This window comes from Euprymna scolopes, chromosome 30 (assembly GCF_053919585.1).
Source record: "Euprymna scolopes isolate OS-2025 chromosome 30, ASM5391958v1, whole genome shotgun sequence".
NCBI classification, from domain to species: Eukaryota; Metazoa; Mollusca; class Cephalopoda; order Sepiida; family Sepiolidae; genus Euprymna; species Euprymna scolopes.
The window spans coordinates 15,715,890-15,728,673 of record NC_136511.1 but is presented as its reverse complement, the minus strand read 5'-3'; the positions used below and the strand labels follow the sequence as shown (position 1 = coordinate 15,728,673).

Sequence of the window (12,784 nt, the reverse complement as noted above, 5' to 3'; positions counted from 1 at the left end):
CCCGCCCGTGCCTCCGGGGAGTTTGAACAAAGCTCCCGAATGTAATTCCTATAGAAAAAGGAAACAATTGGAAATCATCTTTAGTTTTGATAAACATTGAAATGAATTTCTTTTCGAATTTGTCCAAAGGCAAGATTCTTTTTTATTTTTCATCAAAGCTTTTGTCAAAGCGGAACAAAATTTAATTTGGAAGGAAATCCATTTGCATTATTCGCATCTTCTATTTCTAATAAAATGGATCAGGAAATTCTATTCTTGCTTGATGAAATATTTCATTAATGTAAAATCTAATGTTTTCTTCTTGGTTTATCTTCTTACTATTTATTCTTTTGTGTCTTCTTCTTCTTCTTCTTCTTCTTCTCCCCTCCTCCTTCTTTGTTAGTTTGCTTCTTCTCATTCTCCCTCTTCTTCTTTGTCCTCTGTTTCTTCTTTTTCCTGCTCTTTCTTGATCTTGTTCTTGATCTTCGCTTTTTTCCTTTTCTTCTTTTTCTTCTTCTTCCATTTCTTTCTCTTCTTCTGTTTTTTTAATAAACAAATAGTGGGGCATAACTTTTAGAAAGCCTACGTATATTACGTCATAATCAAGTAATACGCCATTAATACCAACTAACTTCCTATATTTAACTTTGAAAACGATGTCTTCTCGCAACAGCTAACATATATGCCTATTGCCGCCTGCCACCTTCTAATTCAAGCACACTTTCACTAGAACACGCACGAGCGCACACATTTCCACAGAAGATCCGAAAATTTGACCTTACCAACCCTGAAAATTAATTCCAAACAAATGCTTGTCTGGAAAAGACCGCCGAATCACGTTTTAGTTATAATCTACAATTCCGCTATTATTGACCGATGAATTGCGGCACTTAATTACATTTCGTGTGCACACGTTCCAGAGAAAGAACCATGCATACGCAACCATCGAACAATTCTAGAAGATTCGAAAAAGTTTGTTGATTGGTTCGTGGGTGTTACGGCATGTCAAACAGCATTGAGTCGTTTTATGCCGAGACTGTACATATATTTGTCAGTCAGCACTAACCCTATTCGGGTTTAACTGGCTTCCTCCAAAGGAGAAAGTCTCATGGGAGTATGAAATTCACAAGCGGTCCCAGGTCGCATGTATATCCTCTTTAGGGAGATGACGATGTTAGGTTTTTGCAATTCCTGCAGGAAGGTGTCGACGTCTTCCAACATACAGCGCCAGGAATTCTAAAATTAGTCACCCATTTTAGTAATAACCAGGCTCAACGTTGCTTAACTTCGGTGATCTGACGGGAACCGGTGTGTCAACGTGATTATACCTATATGCATACTTACATATAAACTGTGTTAATCGCTTTATTGCAGATTAGTAAAATATCAATATTTCCCGAAATATACGTCACAAAAAAATAAAAATTGTACCATCAAAGGGTTGCTTTAAGTTTAGTTATTTCCCAAAATTTGAATCAAATCCATGCGATATTCATGAAGTTATGGCATTTTATTTATTATCAAAGAAATTTTACTGTCCATCGCTTTATTGCAGATCTCTTACAATGCCAAAAAATCGGGCGAAGAAAGATTATCGAAAAGCAAAGGATAGTTGATGGACTCGCAGAAGGATAAAATATTTAGCCACGTAGCTGGAATGTGATCCAAAAATCTTGGCTGAATTCTTGAACAACCTGAACACCAAATCCAAAAAAATAAGGGTATCAGGAGAAACCTTTTAGATCTTGATATTTGGAAAATTCGTAGGGAAGTCAACCGAAACACAAACAGCACCAATGTTTACGATTTTGCAAAAGCTGGAATCGCTCCAAGAACCAGGCATGCCCGATACCATGTGTTGAATGAGATTGCAAGGAACATCAAACCTCTTCCAATGCCTCATTGAGCAAGCAACATAGGAAAAAACGAATTGTTTGGACACAGAATTACATAAAAATGGATTTCCATCAGGTCCTATTTAGGGATGAGGCCCATGCTATTCTTGACGGTTCGGATAGATGAACCAAAGTTTGAAACCCGATCGGAACTCCGACCCGTTACAGAGTTCATCGCCAACAAGGAATTGGAGGTATCCTCTTTTGGCCGGGAATTATTAGGGATAAGTTGGTTGGACCCTTCTGAGCGCCAGAGGGTGTAAAGCTTACCAGCAAGGCGTACACTATCTTTTTGGATAATAATTTGTCGACATGGCTAGATTACCTACCATTGTCACGTCGCCTTAAGATGATTTTTATACATGACAATGTACCATCTCATTCTGCTTGGGGCGACTGCATCCTTCCTTCAATCTATGGAATTCGTTGGAGAAACTCTCATGACCTGACCATTGTGTTCTCCAGACCATAGCAATATTAAATATCTTTGGTCAATATTAAAAAGGGGAAAAGAGCAATTTACTTCAAAGGATGATTTGTGAAGGAGTATAGTTGATATTGCTAGAGCCATAACTCCTTTTAAGATCAAACAATTGACTTCTTCGGGGGACAAAAAAATGGTGGATATGTCGATAAATAATTAATTAATATGATGCCCATACCTAGGATATGTTTTTGTTTATTATTCTTTGACAGAAAGATATAATAAAAAGTAAAGTTCGCAAGAAAAGACATTGTATTTTTGCCTTAAATCAACATTTCAAGAGACCTGCAATAAAGCGATGGACACTGGAAATTCTTCGATAAAGAATAAAATGTCATAACTTCGTGAATATCGTGTGAATTTGAATAAAATATTTGGAAATAACTAACCTTGAAGTAGTCGTTTAATGATATAATTTTCATTTTGTTGTGACGTATATTTAGCGAAATATTGATATTTTACTAATCAGCAATGAAGCGATTAACAATGTATATTTGTATGCATATGATTCGTATACCAATTTCCGTCTTTGGTGTAGTTTCAAGTGCGGCCACATCATGCTACCTCATATCTTCAAAGTCGACTTGAAAGTCAACACCAAATTGTACCTGGATATGCTTAAGAGTGTGGTGATCCCATATTGCAATCAATCAGATGGCCGTAGGTAGACCCTAGGTGTGGCAGCAGGACTCAGCGCTGGCTCACAAGTCCAAAGCATTGAATTGTTTTATGCTGAGACCATACACATATTTGTATGCATATGACTCGTATATAAATTTATTTTAAAGTGCATATTTTGTAAAAAAAAAAAAAAAAAATTTAAATATGTAAATAATTTTTTTTTCAAGTTTTACACGAAGAAAGCATATAATTCGAATGCTTTTCCAGATAAAAGTATGTTATTTTCTTTATACAAGTCACCCGAAGAAGGTTGGAGGCAACATCGATCGAAACATTATGCAAATGATACTCAAAATGATAATTCAAATAATACGAACTAGCGAAACCAAAACTTATGAAGAATTCTCGATAAAATTATTTATAAAAAAAAAAATAGATTACTTAGGTGCCATCAGCTTAAATCGAAACCAAAACCAAGACTTATGAAGAATTCTTGATAAAATTATTTTTTTAAAAATAGATTATTGGGATGCCATTAGCTATAATTGAAACCGAAACCAAAACCTCTGAGGAATTCTTGGTAAAATTATTCATAAAAAATAGATGACTTAAGTGCTATCAGCTATAATCGAAACCGAAACCAAAATTATGAAGAATTCTTAGTAAAATTATTTATAAAAAATACAATGACTTGAGTGCCATCAGCTATGATCGAAACCCAAAACCAAAACTTATGAAGAATTCTTGGTAAAAAATTTTATTACAAGAAATGGAACTACATAACAATAAAACGACCCGGATGTAAGCTTGACTCAGAAAATAACACACACGCTATCGTATTAATATATGGATAATCAATTCTCACCTCAAAATTCAGTACCGTTATGTTTATTATTGTTGGGACTGTTGTCATGGTAACAATATATAAGTTATTCAGGATGGTATCTTTTTAAGACGATTGGGTACCGCATCCTATGTGTTCCCAGTCATTACTGCTGTTGTCTCTTCGCTTGTTTTTCAACTAATCCTCTGGCCGGCTATGGGTAGGATTAAAGCCGCTATCTTCAGGCAATACTCATCTGGAATTCTACAGCCTCTATGCACAGGCCAGATGATTATTTCTTAAGAACTGGTGAAACAACAGCACATATGAAAGGCAGTAATTCCTGGGAATACAGTTACAAGACTCAACATTCCTATCCCGTCGGGGTTAATGACATGAAGAAGGACAGAGTAATTCAGGATGCTATCTTTTTAAGTAAATACAGCACAATCACGTTGACACGCCGGCTTTCACCAGATCGCCGAAGTTAAGAAACGTTGAGCCTGATCAGTACCAGATGGGTGACCATTTGGGAAAGCGAGGCGTTGTATGCACCACGAGATAAAATACTAGGTTGAGAAACTCGCGCGGTGTATCCTTCTCTTAAGGGTAGATGGGACTCTCTTAGGCCGTGGTAGGCACCCCGTCTCGTGATAGCGTCACGATAAAAAAAATATACCGTTTATAGCCCGGGCGAAGCATCAAGTATTCAGCTACTGACAAGATTTGAATTACACTACCAACTCGTGTAATGAGTCAATCTCGGCTACGGTCGCGCTGGATGGATCTTTTTAAGACGATTGGGTACCGCATTAACTGATTTCACAAGGAACTGTTTTCTAATTTTCGTTTTAACTAATGAGTCAACATAGACAAATACTAAAACCCCATTTGAGGATTAGAGGTAACGAAACGGAATGGTTGACAGATGAAATCACGAGGAGATTTAAAATCTCCATATATCACCAACTTGAAATAATAACTGACCCAGAAATCCCATTGTCTTAAATGTCGATTATGTGTTATGTAGCGGGTTAAGTGTATATAAACGACATTTATTTAACAGATATATACATTGCGTCTTGTATGTATGTGGCTGTATTTCTTATTTGGGTTAATCGTCTAGTGGTGTATATTACATTGCATTTGATATCCAATGAATTCGTATATACAGAGTGTAGAAATATTCATTAGAATATATATATATATATATATATATATATATATATATATATTTAAATGTAATACATATATATATATAAATATATATATATATATATACAGATATATATATATATATATGTATATATATATATATATATACATATATTAAAACAATAATATATAAAATAACAATTATAACAATACTTTTATAAATAAATTAGATTTATATACTCGGCGTTGCCATGTAAAAACATATTGCCGAGCGGAGGTTTTAGTCACACACACACAATCACACGCACGCGCGTGTGCCTGTGTTCAGCAGAATTTGTTAAATAGCACGGAGTGTTTTTGCTTTATGATTTGTTTTTGTATTTTTTTTTCTAATTTTCGAATGGTCATTCTTATGTCTCGGTCAAATTTGTGTAAGAAAGTTCTGTAGTCGTTTCCGTCTCTCTTTTCTTTTTTCTTTTTTTCAAGTACTTTCAACGGATTTTATTTAGTAGTCTTCAGGCAGTTTTGATTGCTGTTCGTTTTAAATCTGGATTATTTACATGCTTTAATGCTTACACTTAAATATATATATATATATATATATATATATTCAGTAAAAATATGCATATATATATAAAATGTTCGTTGTATGAACGGCCGCTTCTTCACAAATACACGTAGTAAACAAAAGTTACACATAAACCTTTATAGACAGCTTTTCTTGTCTCAGACCAAAAGAATCACATATCTCCTTATTTGTTCAAACCCCCAAAAGAACACCATAAAAACGAATTATATTTCACATAGGTTTTATTTGTTGGAGTTTAACACTCTGTGTCTGTCTACGTGTTCATTTGTTTCCTTGTCCGCTTCAAACAGAGTTGTCTGCACGTTTTTTCACTAACGCGTTTCTCGCCAACTCATTAACTTAATATTACATCAGCAAAACCCCAACCACGTGTCTAACGACACAAAACAGACTCGGACTATTGGAGTTGAATATGGAACTGCATTGTTTACATTTTTAAAATATAGCAACTCGATCTTCGTCGGTAAATAATTTCAATCACTATTTATTTTTCTTTCCTCGATTTTTGAAATGATTTGGGATTTTACGTTTTGAAATGCGATGATTACGTTGGAACTAAATTTTCGACTCGAAAATTAATATTTAACTCTGGGTTATAATATCAAGTTACCCTTCGAAGGCGGTTAATGTATTTCTTAAAAGTCGCCATTAAAGGGAGCTGACATCACAGCTGAGACATGACTAAGCGCTTTTTTTTCAAATATGTATAAAAATCATTAGAAAAACATTAAATTATATAGAAAAAAAAAACGTTAAAATGGCACTAAATTTTTGGATTCTCCCCTTGCAGAAAACCGGCCAGATGGCCAACTTAGAGATGACCGTTTGAGCCAAATTTTCGATATTTTTCATCCATTGCCTGGTTGTAAAATACGCTCAAATATGATATTTTAATTTATGCAGATTTTATATTCATTATTATTGAGCCAATCTCTATTAATCATTATATTAGCAATACACACAGACGATAAAACGCTTTGGATGATCACAGATCTCAAAAGTGTTCTAAAATTGTCATATCTTAAAAACCAAAGCAGATTAAGTCCTCAAAATACCACCATTTTGTTTGGAAATGAATATACTTTTACATGAAGTATTAAATAAAAACGTATATTATATATTTTAAGAGTTTGAAGTACATAAAGTGATAACAATGTTATCATAAAATGGCATTTTCAGTAAGCCTAAATTTGTTTATTTCTAAGCAAATTCCAAATCTACTTAAATTAAACGTAAAACGTAAAAATAAAACATAAACTTTCATTAACAGCATTTACAATCAAACGATAACAATATGTCTGTTTGTCTCAGACTAAAAGAATCACATACCTTCTTATTTGTCTACACCTTAAAATAACGCCATAACAACGAGTTATATTTTACATGGGTTATTCGTCTTACGGATTCCCTTCTCATAGTTTGGCACGCTGAGTCTCTTTCTACATTTTTCTTTTATTTCTGAGTTTAATTGCTAACTAAACATTCCGAGTTGTAAATACACATTTTTTTTTCAAAATCTTTTTTTTTTTCTAATAATAGTAATAGTCGCCCAGGTTGCCCGGCGTTGTCCGGTCAATATCTAACACATGGAAAGGTGAAGATTTAAAGTAAGAAAAAAGGGTCAGCCTAACAACTCTCGCGCCACTCCTTGCCCTCTTCATTTCTTATCAGAATTATATTTCAGTATAATTCCAATTATATTGATGGTTGTTGGTTGTTTTTGTTTTACGGCATATCAACCCTTTCCAGGTTATTTAATGCCGAATCCGGTGATTTTGAAGAAATTTTTTTTTTAATAGAATATATTTGTTTTTTGCAAGTCGGTTTATATTCTATTTAACCCATAGTTCGGACCCTAACAGGTACTACAACTCCGGGTCAGAGTGAACATGGGAGTAATGGCAATTAAAGGGTGGCTCCACACTCCCCAAAGCCCGCAAGCTGGGGCCTCACCATCGGATATAGTTTAAAATCATATCCAGGACCCAATTATATTGAGCTACTTTTCAATCACCATATACAATAATGAAGGGGTACGAAAATAATTAAAATGGGGAAAATATGTGTGCATTTCTTTCGATAAGAATTTGGGGGCGAGAACTTGTCATAATGTTGGATATTTGGGCCGTTTGTGCCAAGAAATCATTTTTGAAAAAAAACGTGTACTTGCATTATCGAGTGCACCAAAAAATCATTTCAATAAAAATTATTGATTTTTTTTTCTTACTTGGGAGTTACATTGTTGTATTCAACCTCGTAGCAGGTCAGCGGAACAGTGTTCCACAGGCGGAAAGTTTTGCGAAAGAAACTTTGTTCATGGAATTCGACATCTACTTAATACCTAGGCCGTGTGGACCGCGAGATCTTTTTGGCAAAGGGTGCATCTATAAGAACAATACTAAATATCAACTATACCAAAAAGTAATTTAAATCATTAATTATGAACCTGACAGGTACCTGCGTGTAAAAGCAACAACCTTGGAAGTGCCAGACAGAAAAGCGGATGTTTGAAAGGTCATTTTCGGCAAAATGTTACACAGGTGTAATCAAAGTCAGATCAATCCAGTGAAGGCTGAATGAAACGCCATAGAAATGTGGTTACGATAACAATACCATCTAAAAAGGAGCGTTTTCAGGTTGTAATAAATGTTTATCTAATAAGAAGCGTAAAGGATATCGTTGTTGATTGACGATTTCCGTTGAGAAAAATCAACTGGCCGAATTCCTCTGTGTGAATCTAATGGGAAAAAATCCATAACGATGACAGAAAATAAATATATTTTGTTATATATTTTATAGTTCAATGTGTCGCCTTTCTTTTAAACACAACAGAAATGCAACTGTTAATATGCTTACACAGAAAAGTACGGAATGCGGATTAGTCTACGATTATACCAAATGATTGGAAAGTAACTCAGTATTTTTTTTACGTGAAAGCCACCACTTATCAAGGCCCGGAAGCCACTCGGGGATAAGGGTTATTGCGTGTGCAGTAATCAATGGGACAATATTGTAGAAATCGTTAGTAATGGAGATCTGATAAAGTGTCTTACTTAAGGGGCGGTTTATCAGGAACTTGTTTATGTTGGACTTGAAGACATCTAAGTGGTTGTCAGGTGGGAAACAGGCAAACGGAAGAGAGTTCCACAGGCGTGCACTTTTAAGAAAGAAGCTTGTTCATGGAATCTACGTTTTGATTTAGGCACAGATAAAGAGTGGGGAAATTACTGACAGTGATTTCAGCTAGACGGGTGTTTTTCGTAAAAGATTGGCGAGGGGGGCCGTAGATTGGAGCTCAGACGAACACTTTCCATGCAAATAAGGATAAAACAATGACAGGCTCGCAACGTCCCTTCTGTGGGAAAGAGGTTGCAGGGAAGAGAAAAGGGCATCCCCCACTAAGCTACGAAGTCTATTTTGTACTCTTTCAAGGCAGGATAGGCTGTTTTTAGTAGCTCCTGTCCAGATATGACAGCAGTACTCCATCCTTGGACGTAATTGGCTTTTATATAGATAGAGAATTGCATCAGTAGTGAGATATCTTCTGGAGCGGTAGAAGGATCCCACCATCTTTCCAGCGACCATGGCAACAGATTTGATGTACGTGTTCTATTTAAGATCAGGAGTAAAGGTCAATCACAGAAGCTTGTCAAAACATTGAGCCTCCCCAAGACGAGTACCATCTATTTCAATTGATGCCAGATGAGGATCAGTGCATTGATGATGTAAAGATATAGAAGCTTGGTTTTAGATGCATTAAAAGTAACCAGCCACCTCTTCCCCATTGTACCATTGTATTATTATTATTATTATTATTATTATTATTATTATTATTATTATTATTATTTTTATGTGTCTATACTTTATTACTGAAATATAATGCTTACAAGAAATTAATATAATAAATTGTATAGCATAAGACTTTATTTAGAATTTAATATGAGTACCGACATTCGACACTAACTTTTCAAGACACCTGGCTACCGCATCAACTGATTTCACAATGACCATTTTCGTTTTACTTTTCCTGATGAATCATCATTTACCAAGGATATCGTTATTGGTTGACGATTTGGGTTGAGAAGAATCAACCTGCCGAATCCCTGTGTGTTTATCTCCGTCCTTATGGCCAATAATCTATAACCCTCATCTTGAATAAAGATATCTTGTTATATTATTTAATATGATGATTGGGAAGTAAATGCCTATTATTAAATTTTTGTATTTTGACACCAATTTTCACCCCTTAACATTTATTATTTTGCGCTCAAATCAGATTAAAAAGTTTGATCCATGTCCAAGTAAATTTCATCTAAAATTTCAAGTGTTTAAACCCAAAATTGGTGGAGGAGTTTGGTAGAGTTTTCGAAATATCAAATCGGGTACTTTGACCCTTTGACAGCCGAACTTCTAGCCGAAAAAAAGATTTTCCCAAATCTCAATACCCCTTATGTCAAATCTCGAGTCTGTAGACCGAAAATTGACAGAGTAGTTTAGTAGAGAAATGTACACACATAGACACACACATAGACACACACATAGACACAGAGACAATTTCACTTTTATAGATATATACATTAATATGGGTGCCAGCATTCTGCACAAGCTTTTAAAGATATATGGGAACCTCATCAACTGATTTCATTTTTTTTCTTTTTACTAAGGAGTCAATATTTATTAAGACTAAAAACCATTTGTAGATTAGAGTTAAGGAGATGGATGAGGTAGCAAATGAATAGCGAGGAATACTATGATGGGATTAAAATTCAGGATGCGGCTTTAGCAGTATAATAATGCATATGAGGATAAGGTTAGGATACTATATATTTATGATCTCAACATATCGCTAACGCAAAACTGTATTTATTTCAAATCGTCAAAAATATCGCTCAGGGAAATGTGGTAACTAAAAAAAAAAAAAAAAAAAAAAAAAGGTGGAAGGGAAGTTTCATAAGTGTCAATCCACCTCTACTCTATCCATTTTCTTGTAAGAATTATATTTCAGAAAAAAAAATCAATAACTGATGATGAAGATGACGAAAATAATCAAGATGAGGAAAAATGTGTCTGTTTACGCCCAGAAGCTTAGAGTTATATGAAAAAAAAAATTACGTTTTTATTCCACTGTAATGTTTGGAGTTCATTTAAAGAAAGGAAATTATATATTTTTGTGGTGAAAGATTGTGAGAGAGACTGGAAAGAAGAGAAAGAGATTTCTCCCTAAAATAAAATATGTCGACGCGCGCATGAGTAAATAAGTTATTTCTAAATCGAAACAGTGAAAATAAAAATATCGATTTAAAACTGTATATATATATATATACATACATATGTATGTGTGCATATATATATATGCATATATATGTATATGCATATATGTGTGTATGCATATATATGTATATACATATATATGCATATAAACATATATATGCATATATATGCATATATATATGCATATATATACATACATATATGCATATATATATGCATATATATACATACATATATACATATATATATGCATATATATATGCATACATATATACATATTTATATGCATATATATATGCATACTTATATACATATAGAGAAAACAAAAAGGAACAAACCGTATTATGTGTTCACCAACGTTTCGTCTTTATTTCGAGACTTCCTCTGGATGAATGAGATTAAGAAACCAAAAAATATACCAGTACAAAATATTTGAAAATGTTTCACGTGCACAGTGTGATGCAGTTCTATTTCAGAGAAACGGAAAATTGATGTTGGAAATTCAAAAAGGAGGGGGGGGGGCTGGCGCTGTCAAAGAGAAGGAAATTTTAGTGACGTCATATAGTCGTTAATTTAATTTTAAAACTATGAACGCAAGTTTATATTCTTATTGGGAAAAAGATATATCTGTTGAAATTCAAATATATATTTTTCCCAATAAGAATATAAACTTGCGTTCATAGTTTTAAAATTAAATTAACGACTATATGACGTCACTAAAATTTCCTTCTCTTTAACAGCGCCAGCCCCCCCTCCTTTTTGAATCTCCAACATCAATTTTCCGTTTCTCTGAAATAGAACTGCATCACACTGTGCACGTGAAACATTTTCAAATATTTTGTATTTTTTGGTTTATTAATCTCATTCATCCAGAGGAAGTCTCGAAATAATGACGAAACGTTGGTGAACACATAATACGGTTTGTTGCTTTTTATTTTCTCTATTTTGTCGGAATACTATTTCCATTATTTTCATCATATATATGTATATATGCATATATACATACATATATACATATATATATGCATATATATATGCATACATATATACATATATATATGCATATACATACATGCATATATACATATATATATGCATATATATACATACATATATACATGTATATGCACATATATACATACATATATATACGCATATATATACATATATATATGCATATATATACATATATATATATGCATATATATACATATATATATGCATATATATATATGTATATATATATATATATATATATATATATATATATATATTGTAAGAAATTTTTAATGGAGAATTTTATGAAATAATAGGTGAATTTTAAATGACAAAATGTAAATACACAAAGAAGTTTCCAGACGAAATGATAAACAAATAGAGAATTATAACCAAACTTGCAAAAAAAAAAAAGAAAACCTTCTTAATGGCGGCGATAAGAGTAAAAAATTTAACAACTGTTTCGCTGCATCACAGCCTTCGGTGTGGCTAAGTAGTATAATAGAATGGGCGTTTACGAACTTTGAACACTTTAGCATCCTTGAAGTACATGCCCTCGAAAAAGCAGACAAACAGCAAATTTCTACCCCTTCACTGTTTTGTTACTTAGATGCCAGAAAAACTGATATTATTCTCTCAGGTCCTGGATATGACCTTAAACTCTATCCAGTGATGAGGCCAAAGCTGGCGGGGTTTGGGGAGTGTGGAGCCACCCTTTAATTGCTATTGCTCCCAGGTCCACTCTGACCCGGATTGGTAGTACCTGTTAGGATCCCAACTATGGGTTGAATAGAAACCGACTTGAAAACAACAAATATATTCTATTAAAAAAAAAATGTCTTCAAAATCTTTGGATTCGGCATTAAATAACCTGAAAAGGGTTGATATGCCATAAAACAAAAACAACCAACAACCAACAATTATTCTCTCAGAGTGCCAGGCTTAAGAATTCCCTCTCTCTTTTCCTGCTT

General features: G+C 33.8%; 1 protein-coding gene and 1 pseudogene across 1 annotated transcript in view; both read right to left on the bottom strand.

The window, feature by feature from the left end:
* Nucleotides 1-12,784, bottom strand: part of LOC145254657 (cardioacceleratory peptide receptor-like) — a 261,165-nt gene that overhangs the window by 129,137 nt on the left and 119,244 nt on the right. The gene's annotated exons all lie outside the window — the stretch shown is intronic.
* Nucleotides 1,196-1,315, bottom strand: LOC145254952 (5S ribosomal RNA; annotated as a pseudogene).